Here is a 14,110-nt window from a genome sequence, read left to right on the forward strand (position 1 = left end):
ACCCATCCACGCATGCGCACCCCCTGCCCCCTGCCTCCTCCCACGGCCACGCCCCGTGCCCCTCCCACAGCCACGCCCCGTGCCCCTCCCACAGGCGCTCACTCTCACATCCAGGAGGTTCTCACCACCAACCTGACCTCTGTTATGGAGAAGACTTTGTGACGCTCAGCTGCACCATAAGGCTGCTAGAGAGACAGGAGGCATTCATTCATTTGCCCAATTCTCGTTTACTGGGCACCACTACGTGCCAGATGCTGGGGCCACAGCACTGGGGGAGGCACAGCCCCTGCTCTCAGGACGCTGCCAGTCCGGGGGGAGACGGAAATGTTCACTGACAATGCCAGTACCGGAAGTGGAAGTGCTGGAAGAGCTCCTCCCCCAGCCCCGTGGGATCACGGAGGCTAACCAAACTGGCTAATCATCCTGCCTTGAGAAAGAGTTCACCAAGAAATAGGAGAGTGTGGACTTTTTTTCTCCTCGAGTCTTAAAAGAACAAGAAGGACTTGGATGGTTTAAGAAAACGGGAGCTGTGTGAAACAGTCTAGCATTTCCACAAAAAATTAAACCGAGTTACCATCGGACCCAGCAATTCCACCCGATTCTCACGCAAGAGAGATGACGACGTGCGCACTTAATAATGGCAAAAACAAGTGGAAACAACACAAACCTCCATCAGCAGGTGAATGGGTACACAAAATGGAGTGTTTCCAGACGGTAGCCTATTATTCAGCCATAAGGAGAAATGAAGCTTGAATACACACTGCACCTTAACAGCATTATGTTCGGTGTGAAAAGCCAGACACTACATGGCCACACGTTGTACAATTCTGTCCATGTGGAATGTCCAGAATAGGCAAACCCAAGAGAGGCAGAAAGTAGATTAGGGGCTGACAGAGGCGGAGAGGGAGGGACTGCCTAGGGGGTTTCTTTTTGGAGTGGCGGATATGATTTGGAATTAGACTCTAGTGATGGTTGAACAGCATTGTAAATACAATAAAACCCAGTGATTGCACACTGGGAAATGGTTAAGATGGTGCATTTTTGGTGATGTGAATTTTATCTCAGTTTAAAAAAAGAAAAAAGTAAAAGTAGATGAGGGCACACCAGGTGAAGGGCACTCCAAACCAAGGGTAAGAAGAGTTGGAAATGCTTTGGGAGAAGAGCGAATTTCCAATCCAACCAGAGCATAAGGCATTGTATTTTTCTACTGCTGCCTCACAGCATTAGAAGAGTGTCAGCCCTAATCCCTACCGTAGCCATTAGGATATTTTCAGTTACAAGTGACTAAGTTGGAGTGCACAGTGGAGGCCACATGCTGGCATCCTGGAAAGGTGCAGAGGTAATGTGGACTTCAGGCACACAGCTTGATCAGAGATCCCTACCATTTCTCTAATTCTTTTGTCCCTACCTTCCTCCGTGCATGAAATATGTCATCACACTAGCTTCCCACATGCTATGGAGATATGAAAAGAAAGATGCATTTCATTAGAGACACCTTAGAAATTTTGAGCAAAATAAGGGGTGCCTGGGTGGTTCAGTAGGTTAAGTGTCTGACTTCAGCTCAGGTCATGATCTCACAGTCTGTGAGTTCGAGCCCTGCCTTGGGCTCTGTGCTGACAGCTCAGAGCCTCGAGCCTACTTCAGATTCTGTGTCTCCTGCTCTCTGCCCCTCCCCCATTCACACCTCTGTCTCTCTCTCTTTCTCACAAGTAAATAAACATTTAAAAAATTTAGGGGCACCTGGGTGACTCAGTTGGTTGAGCATCCGGCTTCAGCTCAGGTCATGATCTCACAGTTCGTGGGTTTGAGCCCTGTGTCAGGTTCTGTGCTGACAGCTAGCTCAGAGCCTGGAGCCTGCTTCAGATTCTGTGTCACGCTCTCTCTCTGACCTTCCCCTGCTCGTGCTGTCTCTGTCTCTCAAAAAAAAATTTTTTAATAAAAATTTTTAAAAATTTTTGGACAAAAATAGGATTTTAGTTGAGCTTTATTTTTTTAATTTTTTACTGTTTTTTATTTATTTTTGAGAGACAGAAAGAGGCAGCATGAGCAGAGGAGGGTCAGAGAGACAGGGAGACACAGAATCTGAAGCAGGCTCCAGGCTCTGAGCTAGCTGTCAACACAGAGCCTGATGCGGGGCTCGAACCCATAAACCGTGAGATCATGACCTGAACCAAAGCCGGACACTTAACCGACTGAGTCACCCAGGCACTCCAGGTTGAGCTTTAAACAATGGACAAAGCCTCAAGGAATAATGGTATTCCTGGTAGATGAAAGTCCTTGGGCAGGCACGTGGACAGTATGTATAGGAAAGAATTCTAGAATCCGTTGCATCTGACTGCTCTTCGGGTAGAAAGCAGGTACAGGACTGGAAGGAGCTTTGACTTTGACCTCAGAGGCAGTTGAGAGCCATTAAAGGAGTCTTAGCGGTGGAGCAACATGATGAGGTCTTTATCAAACTTCACTCTAGTTACCAGATTCCACTTGTCGTAGGTACAATAGGAGATAATGCCGTGCTTGTGTAGGACAACGTACTTATTTGTGCTGAAGTGTCATGCAGTCTGAAATTTACTTCAAATGGTCAAATCTACTTCAAATTTACCTTCCAATGGTCTGGGGGGGGACCATGGAAACGTGGGGGGGGGCAGTTTAGAGACAAAGGAAGACAAAGAGTGAAAGGGAACAGATATGGCAAAATGTTACTCCCGGAGGACAGTGCACACAAGAGTTCATTGTGCTATTCAGCTTCTGTATGTTTGGGGGAAAATATGTTTATAAGAATGAGAGCAAAGGAGAAACATGGCAGTGGGGAGGGAGTCCTCCCTGAGAAAGAGACGGCTGGGAAGGTGGCACAGTGAGGGCAAGAGAACATGAGCCCCAAGGGACAGGGCAAGGTAGGCAGAGGCTCAAGTCACAGTGCTCAGGGCAGGCGGACATGCTGGTGAGGAAGGCATGGCAGGCCAATACCTGGGCAGCTTCCAGCCCAAGGACCCAGGAGGACCCCAGTACCAGGAATAGGTGGCGAGGAGGAGAAGGAACCTCCAAGGAGGACTGGTTTCACACTCTTTATAATCGATGCTTGTCTGTGCAAATAGTGTTGACTCAATTTGAAGTGATCTAAGAAATCACCTGAACAGACCCCTCATGTCCCTAATGGGGAAACCAAAGCACAGACTTACTTAAAGCCTCAGAGCCCAAGAGGTGACTGAGGGTAATATGCCAGTTTAAACCAGTCCTCAGATGCCTGTTTCCACATCCCTGCTCTTCCTCTGTACGCCCCAGGGACCAGACACAGGAGCAATGACTGATACAGGAGTTTGGTCTGCCTTTCTTTTTTCTTTCCTTCTTTTTTTTTTTTTAATGTTTATTTCTTTTTGAGAGAGAGAGAGACAAAGAAAGAGTATGACCTGGGGAGGGGCCAAGAAGGAGAGAAAGAGACACAGAATCTGAAACAGGCTCCAGGCTCTGAGCTATCAGCACAGCCCCCTGATGCGGGGCTCGAACTCTAGACTGGCAAGATCATGACCTAGACCGAAGTCAGACACTTCAACGACTGAGCCACCCAGGCACCCCTGGTCTGCTTTTCTTAATGAGTCCTTTGAAATGCTTTTTGAACTTATACCTCATCAGGGAGCTTTTTGGGGGATAGATTGCAGCAGGGGGTGATGGAGATGTAGCACCAGTAAACCTGGCAGTTTTCCACATCAGTGCATTTAATCCTCAATCCTATGAGGTAGGTACTGTGTTTGTGCCCATTTTACAGATGACAAGGTTAAATAGCTGCTACAAGGTCCCATCATTTGTAAGTGACAGAGGAGGGACCAGCCCTCAGGCAGTCTGGCCCCAGAGTTGGCCCATTTAACCATCACTGTGCCACCGACCACACCTCCTGGCATGGGTCTCCTGTCCTGGACTAATTCTCTTCCTCATGTTCTCAGTGACTGGCTGGCTGACTGATGACTGATCTGTTTATTTTGCCAGAGGGAGGGTCAACAGCTAATTTTGGCCCCAGCCTCATTGGTATTTTTGCAGTAAGTCCAGGCCTATTTATTACTCATAGAGTATTAGGGGGTCCGTGATAAAAAAGAAATGCAAAACTTAATTTCACTTCTGTGCTACGCTGCTCATTCTTTTTTAATAACGCTCTCTTATCAGCCTCCTGGCAGCTTTTGCGTTTCCCGTGCATGTTAATTACTTTATTATTAACGTTGATATCTTTGGTTCGGCCCAGCATATCTTGGCGCTTTTTGTTTCCAACGTGCACCCATTTTGCCTTGCTCGTTGGCATATGCGGGCCCAGTTCCTGTTTCTAAAAGGGATCCTTTGAGCCTCGGTAAACACATGGCTTTCAATTAGTCGTGCATTCCTCATTTCATCTCAGCCACGTCACTAATGGAGTGTTCTTAACGTTCCCCCAATACAGGCTGTATTGTGTCAAATTTCTGACGTTTCCCAGTTCCTGGTTACAGCTCCACGAACCCCACAAGCTAGCACTGAGAGATAGGACAAACTGTGAGGTGCCCAGGGCTTGGACCCTGGGTTAGGCGGACACAGGGCTTTGCAAGATGAGCCTGGAGGGTGATCCAGGACCGGATCCTGGGAGGACTTGAGTGTTAAGCTGAGAACTTCAGACTTTATCCTAAAAGCCATCATCGTCCCAAAGCATACGATACAGAATGCTAATCCCATTAGGGTGTCCCCCCAAAAAAAGGGAATGGGGGATTTCATGGTCCAACCATTTAACAGATCCCAGAAACTATATATTTGACTCTTGGAAATGTACAATGGACTTGGACTTAGCATGTTAAAGGCTCTGAAAAGTCCTGCAGTTTAAAAATCTTTTAATTAAACATTTTAATATTTAATAATAAAAAATTTCAATTAGCATTTTTAAAACTTCTTTGGCCATGGAAACCTTTTCTCATGGAGCATATTTACATTTACATATTCTGAAGAATATAATTTAGGAAGTGCTGCTGGAGAGGACAAGGAGTCTTTGTGGTTTTGGGGCAGGAGGGAGCATACTTAGACTCTATTTTAGAAACGTGGCTCTGGGTACGCCTGGGTGGCTTAGTCTATTAAGTGTCCGACTTTGGCTCAGATCATGATTTCACAGCTCCTGGGTTCAAGCCCCACGTTGGGCTCTGTGCTGACAGCTCAGAGCCTGGAGCCTGCTTCAGATTCCGTGTCTCCCCCTCTCTCTGCCCCTACCCCACTCGCACTCTCTCTCTCTCCCTTTCTCTCTTTCTCTCTCTTTCAAAAATAAATAAACATAGGGAGGAGGGAGGCTCTGGCAGTCGGTCCCTAAGGAGGGAGGAAGGAAGGAGGGAGGGAGGGAGGCTCTGGCAGTCGGTCGCAATGGGGGAGACCGGAGTCAGGAGGGGAAGACAGATAGACCCCGAGCACTTCAAGCAAGATGTAATAAGGATCCAAACCAAAGGTTTCAAATGTTTCAATGTTTTCTTTCGCTTTTATTTCAAGCTGCATTGTTGTCTTAAAATTGGAAAATCAGTGTTGCTATAATAAATCATAGCACAAGGATTTTACTCGGGCGTAAAATCTGAATGAGAAAAGCAATCTGTGCAATCTTCCATCTTCAAAGGAAGCATTTAGCCCAACAGGGTGTTGGAACACAATGGCCATCTGTTTCTGCAAATCACTGGAGTTCATCGAGGCTCTCCAGTCAGACAGACCCAGATTCATGTCCCGGGTCCACACCTTAGTGGCTCTGTGACCCGGGGCAGGTGGCCTCACTTCTCTGAGTCTCCATTTTCCCCTACAGTGAAGAGGAAGAATAATCCTTTTCTCACAGGACCGGTTCAAGGACTTCGTGCGGTGACATGTGCAGAGTCCTTGGCATGGTGCCTGCACGTGATAGCATAAAGCAGATGTCATCGCCCTTCTGTGTTAGCGGGGATGGGCTGCGCTGGGACGCAGTAACCCTCTAAACCTGGGAACCCCCAAATCTCAGCAGCCACACGCCTCACACGTCTGTGTCTCACTCAGTCAAAGTCCACCTGTGAGTCCACCTCGTCTCCAGGGTAACCGCCTTCCACCAGGCGGCTCAGCGATCTTGGCACCTCTACCAGGCAGCATGCCGGCCTTGCAGCAACAGCTCCAGGCCTCAGCCCATGGGGCAAATGGTGCTTCTCGCACTGCGTCCTGGCCAGGATTGGCCATGTGAGCCCCACCTCTGGCAAAGGGGCTGAGAACTGTGGACAAGCAGCTGGGGGTGTCGGGAGAGACCCCGCCTCTGCCGCTCCTCCACTTCCTTCGGTCAGCCCACTTCACCTCTCTGAGCCTCAGTTTCCTCATCTGCAAAATAGAGCTTATACATCCTGCCCTACCTTGTGTGGGATTGTCAGAGGGGCACGTGTGATCATGTTGGTGAAAAATGCTAAGTTAGCATGAGGGGATTGTATGCCTGCCTTTTGCTGTGCCAAAGCTATGTCACTGTCTCTGGTCCATAGGAAAAATGTACCAGCACTTCAACCCTCCTTAAATCTGCGTTCTGTTCTTACTCTCCCTGCTGCATCCTGTCTCCAGATTGCTCACTCCCTCCTCTCCCGTGTGGGCCATTTTAATTCCTTTTCAGTGAGATTGTTAGGTCATGTAGCCTTTGGTGGCTAATTCTTGGAGTGCACAGCAGGGCAGCATGTCCTGCATGGAAAAGGAGACCCTGAAGTGTCGTGAGGGATGACAAAGGGGCACCAGTGCATTTCTCCTGGACAGCAGAGAGACTCTCAGGGGTTCTGCATCACAGGATCTGTAGATCCCTAAGGCGAGCAGACAGAGTCATGTGTGCATGTGTGTATGACTGTTTCAAGCACCAGTATTCCCTTAAATGTGGACAATGACAGTGTGGACCGCCAAGCCCAGGTGTGCGTCAGCTGCTAAGTAACCAGTGCTGGGTCAGGGGACAGCCCCCGGTGAACAGGGCTGTCGGTGTGGGGAGAGGAAAGCACTCTTGCCCTACTCAGCGCCCCCTGGAAAATGTATATCTCAGATGGGCCCCAGACCCTATGCAGAGAGTGACAGGAGGCAGGGTGGCCAGGATAAGGAAAGGGCTAAACACTGTGCCACATAGAAAGGGTTGATGTCAACAAGCAGAGAGAGGTCTCTGAGGAGCACAAGTGCCAGAGCTCAGGAAGGAGCCACACTTGCAGGGGCCGAGAGGCAGAGCCCAGGACCCGGTGTCGGGGGAGGGGAGTTCTGGGGATTCAGGTTTCAGTTTAGGATAAGGAAGAACATTCCAATTTTAATATGGCCCATCCCAAAAATGAACTGAGCACCTTAGGAGGTAGTGAGTGTCTCGTCATCAGAGGTGTGCAAAGACAAAGTCTTGGCACAGAGCATACACTAAGGAATGGAGGTGAAAGAAAATGTTTGAGTCTCTTGAAGCCCAGAGGGTGTGGGAGTCCACAAACTGGAACAATATGATCTCGAAGACTTTGTGTGTGTGTGTTTGTGTGTGTGTGTTTAAGGAGGCGAGGCTGGGGGTGGGGAAGAAGAGAAGAGAGCCTAGAAAAGCCAGTGGGCTGTGAGGTGAAGAAGGGGACTTGCACATCTGCCAGGGGCCCGATGCTGCCCAGGGATCCCCAGCGCGGCCAGCGGTGACAGCAGCGCCAATCACAGCATCCAATTTCAGAACAATCTTTGCAACAGTGCACTTTGGGGGCTCCCAATCCGCCTGCCTCCCTGAATGACAACAGGAAAATGAAATGGACGCTTTGTTCTCACTTGCATTACCCTGGGGCATGTGTGTCTCTGGGCTTTGTAGCCTTTTGTCTTACCTGGCCCTTGCTCAATGCTGAGAGCAGCCCTTTAAAGCAGGTGACTCTGGCTTTTCTCCAGGAGAATCTGGGGCTCAGCACAAGTGCACGACAGAGCTGGAGCCAGAACCCTGGTCCAGAGGCAGGGCCCATGGCTGTCTGTCATCCCAGGGCACTGTGCGGTCGCCCTACTGCCACTTGGCCAAGGGCAGACGGTAAAATCTGAGAAGCAGGAGGGAACAGGAGAGGGAGCATCTGACACCCGCCCAGGCAGCCACCTTCCTTTCTCCTTGTTGAGCTGGGACTCCCAGAACTTGAGATGAGCCAGAGTTCCAGGGGGGAGCACACACAACAGAAAGAGCCCCGGGCTAGGAGTCAGGACGTGGGGCTCAAGCATATGCCCTTGGGTGAGTTAATAGCCTCTTCCTGGACTAGGTGTTCTCTGTGCAAAATAGGAACAAGGCTGATGGCCCTACTAAATTTTTAGGGTTGTTAGGCAGATCTAATGGCATTGAAAACCATAAAATTGAGTGCCCATGCCCAGCAGTGTTGGAATACAGTAGCTCCATCCAGGATCCCACAGGCTCCCGCTTCCTAATTTAGAGCATCCTCACACCCTCGTTCTGTCCCTCCTTTTCACACCAGGCTGGGCTTGGACTTGGCTGTAGAGAGTCACTGTGAACCAGCAGCCAGGCCATGCAGCAGGCTCCTGTGGGACGGTGATGAGAGACCGCACCTGCATGGCCAGGTCGGGGCTGGGTAGGGCCAGCTTGGCAGCCTTGAGGTGTGGGCTGAGCAGGAGAGATGCCAGTCTTGCCAAGGATGGGGGCTGGGCAGCTTGAATGGGGCCCTCTGGGAGCTGTACTCACTTTTGGGGCTCCAGACCCCTCCCCAGGTCAGGAGCAATTACCCCCACAAATAGGGGTGCTGAGGGGTGCTGACCCAGAGGTAGGCTGTGGGTAGGTGGGCACTTCACAGGCATGCCCAGGCCCAACTGGAAACTATAAGAGGAGGGGCTGCCTCTGGCCAACATGGGGCCAGGACGAAGTCTTGCGTAGGGCAGGGCACCAGAGTGACCTCGGAGGCAGCTCGTGGCTGGAGGTGCCTGGCCAACCACGTGCCCTCAGGCCGAGGAGAACACCGTCTTGGGACACTTGAGACTCACTGAGAGCACTCTAGTGACCAGGGCACACTTTGGTGTAGTTTGGGATTTGTGGTTTAAAGCAAAGGTTTGGGAAGTTGGGCAGACCAGGGAGCAAGTCACAGCTCCATCATTTAGCACCTGTGTGACCTTGAACACAGCACTCAGCCTCTCCTCTGCTCATTTAGCACCCCTGAAAAGGGGCTCACTAGAGCTCACTCCTGTGGTGATCATAGGAATGTGTATACGACACACTGAGCAGAGTCTGGCACGTGGAGGAACGGGTGCCGTTCACACCCAGTGAAGAAAGGTCATCCCAGGACCAGGAGGGAACATCATGGGCCTGGCCATGGACAGATGAGGCTGATGATGGGCGTCAAGGCTGGAAAGAGATGTGGGGCCCATCGTGGAAGGTCACGATGCTGGAGTCATGAGTCAGCCTGTCTTTCCTGCGGTTTGTGAAGCGTTGAAGATCTGTGAGTTGGGGGCCTGGGTGGAATCAGAGAGGAAGGGATGCCTGCTTTGCAAGACAGAGGTGGCGCTTGCCTTTGCCCCTGGCTTACTGTATAACTTTAAGCAAGTCTCTTGTCCTCTCTGAGCTCTGTTTCCTCACCTACAAACAGGGGCATAAAATTCCTGGCTCCTTCACCACATTGGCCTGAGGTCAAGATCAAAAAGAGATTCTCATACAAATACATATGGGCTCCAAAGGGCCAGAAAGAGTAGGACCTGTTACGGCACTTGTCAGCCCTTAACATCCCCCAAGACAATCCTCACCCCACCTATGACCCTTTCACAACCACAGATTTCCCACGAGACTCCAGCCACAGAATGCCTGGTGGGACCAGGCAGGGTCTTGCTGTCCTAATGGTGCCCTAAGGCTGACCTCCTCAGTGGGGTCCTGGCCACCTCCTCCACCTCTTCTCCCCTCCACAAGCAGGACCCCATGAGGATGTGGCCGGAGGGCACCAGGTCTGGGCCCGGGCTTCTTGCTCTGGAAGTTGCTCCAGACCGACATGAGCAAGGGCACATAGCACCAACAGGTCAGATACACTCAAGAGCCAGCTCCAGGTGGGCACTGATGTGGCAGTGCCAAACACCCATGAGTGGTGAATCCCCATAAATGTTGGCTGGTGAACAGCCCGCAAGGCTGGACCCTCCTATGCCAGCCTGCAGCCTGACCCGGTGCCCAGGGCACACGACTAGGCTCAGGACACCTGCATCTGGGGCTCTACTCAGTCACCCACTTGCTATGAGTGCCCTTCCAGGCCTCAGTTTCTCCATCTGTAAAAAGGGGAATTAGATGAGTGCATTTAGTGTTTGGAAATGGAAAGTCAGGGAGGGAGATTTGGACTGTTACAGTGACCAGAAACCACTCCTGGCTTTTAGAGCCCACAGCCTAGGGGCTCTGAGTGCCCTGCACTGAGCAAGATAGTCCCTTACAGCAAAGAATGGTACCCCCTCCAAAGAAAGACCTGCGGAAACATCCCTGTTGAGAAACCCCGGTGTGTGATCTCCCAGGTTCCCCTCCAGATCTGGGATCCTGAAAAAATTCACCCAAACTCATAACCAAACATTCTAAAAAAGAAACTCTTACCTTGAAATGACGGCTTCTAGCTTTGCCGCCTCAGAGATGTGGGGCCGCTGTTGTTGAGATAAGCAGCCCAGCCCCAGAGGGATCCAGAAGGTTCCTCCTGGCTCCAGTGCTCTGTGACTCTGCAGCTGAAGATAATGATGATGGTTTACACATAAGGAGCGGGCTTTCCAGCCTCTAAAGCCTGCTAAGCACACCGTTTACCTCCTTTGATGGTCTTGCCAGCCCTGGGAGTTTGCGGATGAGCAAATCACGGCTCAGAAAGGCTTAGGGATGTGTTTAAAGTCACACAGCTAGCAAGTGACGGACTGGGGTGTGAACCCCTTTCCCATCCCTGCCCAGGCTTCCTTGCTGAGACTCCCTAAGCATCTCCCCCTCCCCCACCCAGAAGAGGCAGTGTTGACTCACCTGCCTTCCTAGGAAAAGAAAAACATGTCAGGACTCTGAAATGCAGCCCAAAAAGGCCAGACACCCTCCCCTCCCCCATATACTCAAATTCACATTGATATACACATATATACTTTCCTCCAGTAGAGAAAACTACCAATTTTATAATATATTTGAAAAATCAACTTTGAAATTAAGAAAGGAGAAGAGGGAGAAGGAGAATGAGGGGAAAAAGAAGAAGGAGAAGGAGGAGGGGAAGAAGAAGAAGAAGAGGAGGAGGAGGAAGAAGAGGAAGGAGGGAAAGGAGGAAGGAGGAAGAGGAAGCAGCAGCAGGAATGGCTCGGTGAAAAAGTTCTGAAAGGCAGCTTCTGGGAGCTGGTCAGAAGGTAGAAGGCACCCCACCTTCAAAGAAGCACAGGCCGAGTGGGGCTCTGGAACCTCACTCACACACAGCCCCGTGATCACAGATGAAGCATATGGCCGCCTTCATTCCCACCATCCAGACCCCCCTCACCCTCCCTCTCTCCGTGCCCAGACTAGAAACCCTGGCCAGCCCCACACAGGACACACGAAAGCCCAGTGGGGTCGAGGTCTGTTCCAGGGTCAGAACATACAGACAAGTTGTGTCAGGTCTGTGCTGGTGCTAAGCTGTCACTCTGTGCCAGGGGTGTGCGAGTGACAAGAGAATCCGCATTTTTAACCAAAGATCTCCTAAGCCGAGGACCAAATGTCACTCTGTTGTTTAAAATCCTCACTGCCCCAAAGGCGGTCCCTGGACCAGTGCCCCCAGGAGCTGCTTGGAAATGCAGCATCCGGAGCCCCAGCCAGACCTCCTGCCCCGATCTGCACTGTAACAAGCCCCCTGGGTGGTCTGTGTGCACAGTACCAAGTAGGAAGCAGTGCCGCCCCTCACTTACTACACGCCAGCCACTCTGGCCTCCTCTCACCCCCTAAAACACGCCGAAGCCTTCTCCATTTCAGATCCTTCCTACTTGTTCCCTCTCTCGGGAAAGCTCTTCCCCTAGATGCTCACTTGGCTTCTCTTTCTCACCCTTCAGGCCTCAGACTAAATGTTACCACTTCAGAAAAGCCTTCCCGGACTGCCTGACCAGCAGTCAATGCCCCCCTTGACACTTCTCTTGGGCAGCGCTGACCGCTGTTCCATTCACAGCTGCTCCGTGCAGTCTGCCCCTGCTAGAATGCCCACTCGGAGAAGGCGGGCACCCTGCCAGCCTTCTATACCCGGACCCGGCGTGGAGCATGGCCCGCAGCACCCCGCAGGCACACAAGACGGAGTCGATTCTGAATGAGTGAGCGTAGGACAGACACTGTCATGAAATATAGGACGAAAGTAGTCATCCCTCCATTATTCAGGCTCACGTTAACGGCACCATATGTTAACCCTGGAACTCACTCTGCAACCGGGAAACTGAGGTCTGCAGAAGGGCGGGGCATGCCAGGTGCTCACCCAGCAAGTCTGTGGCAGAGCAGGACCAAGCCTTTGGCCTTTCAGGACTCGCCGCCTCCACCCATGCCCGGACCCCCTGCCCGTCCGTTTGTGCGGCCTGACAAAGCAGGACGTTTGCAGGGGGCGCTGACCTACATTGTGAGTAATTGCATTATGCAGAGGGACTCTCGGGCCAGCTGCTCGCCCTCACTGCACAGATGGGGGAGGCTTCCCAGGGCAGCTTCGGCGGGCCTCCCGCCGCGCAGCGGTCGACCCGGAGTCAGGTGTGAGCAGTGCCAGCCTCTGGCCCTCACGGGCAGGCGTGGCCTCTCTGTGGGGCATCGCACCCTGTTGGGCAGGAAGAGCATTTTATCAGCTTGCGTTCCGCTTACAGCGCCGGAGCACAGCCTTCACAGAGCTCTGGGGGCGTCAGAGGAGGCTCTGTGGATCATTCAGCAATTAAGCCGTTCCTCCACAAACGGCCTCTTGCAGTATATACAGCGGGGCTATAGGATTACACCCACTGTCTCCTTGGAATGTGACACGGTGCTTGTGAGAGGCAGGGCAGGCTGGAAAACACATATGGTGACGAGGGAAAGAAAATGACTGGCTTGGGAGGCAGACAGACCTGGGTTTGAACCCAGCTCCAACAGGTACTCGCTGGAGATTTGGGGCAAGTTCTTTAATGTTTCTGTGCCTCAGTTTTCTCATCTGTAAAATGGATACAACACTGTGTTGGAGGCTTCGGCCAGACAATACGTGTAGATCTTGCGGCTCAGCACCGAGCATCCTGCTCTCATTTGTGACAAGAGCACTTGGTGTTGTTAGGGTGGCTGTTCCTAGGAGAGGTCAACTCACTTCCCCTCTGAGGCTGCTTCTCCTGGAGTCGTCTTGACCTTCTCAGAATGGAAGAGCCCTGAGGACAAGGCTTTTGTCAGTCCTTGCTATTGCTGTATTCCCCCGTGCCCACAACAGTACCCAGCAAATGGTAGTGCTTTATAGTTCTGTATTGAATGAATGAATGAATGAATGAATGAATGATTACTTAAGTAACTGCCCAGGTAGACACCAAATAGGGAAGAAAAATAGAGGAACAAAAAGCAATTTGAAAGCTCCTGTAGGCTAGTCAGCCATGGCAATTGATTTAGACCAATCGAAATGCTGTAGCACCCAAAAGTATGGAGAAGTAAGGTCACAGTCCTGGCTCAGACCCTGAAAGGAGATCACAGCATGGCATCCGCAGGGGTCAATGCCCTGTGATCGCAGGCCCTGGACTGCATGACAGGCCCACACGGAGAGTGTGGATGAGTGTAGAGCCAGGTAGGGATCCTCCAGCCCCACCTTCCCCAATATCCCCTACCCTCCCACACCACTCCCACTGATGTGAAGTGGGGGGCAGAAGGTGCAGTCGTCCAAGGTACCTGCAAATCTGGCCTCCTGTAAGACCACTGGGTGCCTTAAGTAGCCCAGGAGGCTGCTTCTGGCTTTGTGGCCCCACTGGGCCACAAAAGTAGCTCTGTGTCCTCAGCAGAGGGTGATCCACGGCTAGGGTCCAGACCCTCCACGCAGGTCTTGGGTGCCCTCTAGTGGCACTTTGATGTAAGACAACTCTAAGGAAGCGCTCAGGTGGTGGCACCTTTCCACGCCCCCTCCATCCCTCCCCCCCAGCATCCCACTGTTTGCATCCTCAAACGCATCTCTCCCCGTGTGTATGACTGCTCAGACCACTCCAAACTCAAGTCCCAGGCACAATTAGAATGGATCAGAATAGA

At 51.5% G+C, this 14,110-nt stretch overlaps 1 protein-coding gene and 1 long non-coding RNA gene across 2 annotated transcripts in view; both read left to right on the forward strand.

The window, feature by feature from the left end:
- GABBR2 (gamma-aminobutyric acid type B receptor subunit 2) overlaps positions 1–14,110 on the forward strand; it is a 338,745-nt gene that overhangs the window by 301,661 nt on the left and 22,974 nt on the right. The gene's annotated exons all lie outside the window — the stretch shown is intronic.
- LOC115276551 lies at positions 108–6,522 on the forward strand. The gene is made up of 2 exons (XR_003901995.1): positions 108–679; positions 5,479–6,522. It is a non-coding gene; the product is annotated as an uncharacterized LOC115276551 (long non-coding RNA).

Source organism: Suricata suricatta, chromosome 13, assembly GCF_006229205.1.
Source record: "Suricata suricatta isolate VVHF042 chromosome 13, meerkat_22Aug2017_6uvM2_HiC, whole genome shotgun sequence".
Lineage (NCBI taxonomy): Eukaryota > Metazoa > Chordata > Mammalia > Carnivora > Herpestidae > Suricata > Suricata suricatta.